Below are 1,224 nucleotides of genomic sequence, written 5' to 3'. Positions count from 1 at the left end.
AAGGCTGAAGAGGCATGTGCCTTTCCGTACGGTTCATCCATGGTTAACATGGAGAAAGTGATTCGTATGCTGCAAACATCTCCAAAATAAGTCCTATTTAAAAGTGAACATTACTTTGCTTGTGCTTTTACAATTTATTTGGAACAATGTCGTCCTGTAATGTCAAAAACCTTGTATCATATCATCACATATATATATATATATATGGTGTTTGTTTCTGGTCTTATGTGGTTGTTCAACCCTTGTTCATATCGTGTTCACCTCTTGTTCACCTCTTGTTCATATCATATAAAATATATGAACACATAACCCCGATGCAATGAACATCGGGTGCAAACACTTACACAAATATAAAGATATGGTATCATGCTTAAAAAATAACACTTGTGTTCATATGATATAAGTAACATGAACACAATGGTTCATGATTCATAAAAGTCGGTAATATGACAATATGAAAATGAGTCGTGCATGTACTTCCATTTGAACATGTGAATTAGGTAGGTATTAATAGTTAAAAAAAGTTATCAATGCAATATGAACTACAAAAAACACAACATATCATAATAAACATAATCTCGATTAAAACGAGTCTAATAAAATATTAATTCATTACCAAGACATTCACTTTGGTTAATTTCTTCACTTCCCGAACTCGAAATCCGATTGTCACCACAAAACCATTTTAATCTTCTCAATGTTTTCGATTTTTTTGCTAATTCGTTTATCCATAATAGCTTGAACGATACCGAAGATTTTACTACCGTGTTTCCTCCACGAATCAAAAACTCATTAAACAATAAAAATGGAAGATCAAGATTAAAAAATAAATAAAAATATTAATATTATAAATGTGTATTTTTAGGGATTTTATGATTTTGTAACTCCCCTTTAATGGTATGGGAGTTACATAGGAAATGAAATTACTCAATTACCATTAGCATTAAATTGTGAACATGATAGAAACCTAATAGAATAATGGATTGTGATTGGTTGACATGGTTTGCAAATTTAATACAAAAACTTTGGTTAACATTTGATTATGTCCCTATATATATACTATATTATAAAACATTTGGCTAAAACTCTTAAAAACTCTTAAACTCTTAAAGACAACATCTATTGGTAATGGTACAACTTGTTAAAGCTATCCCTAAACCCGTTCATCCCTAAACGATTTCATCCCTATCCGATTTCATCCATATCCTATTTCATCAAATACAG

The sequence above is a fragment of the Cynara cardunculus genome (assembly GCF_001531365.2).
Source record: "Cynara cardunculus var. scolymus isolate 2C chromosome LG 6, CcrdV1, whole genome shotgun sequence".
Taxonomy (NCBI): domain Eukaryota; kingdom Viridiplantae; phylum Streptophyta; class Magnoliopsida; order Asterales; family Asteraceae; genus Cynara; species Cynara cardunculus.
The sequence above is the reverse complement of the archived record's forward strand: the minus strand, read 5'-3'. Positions refer to the sequence as shown.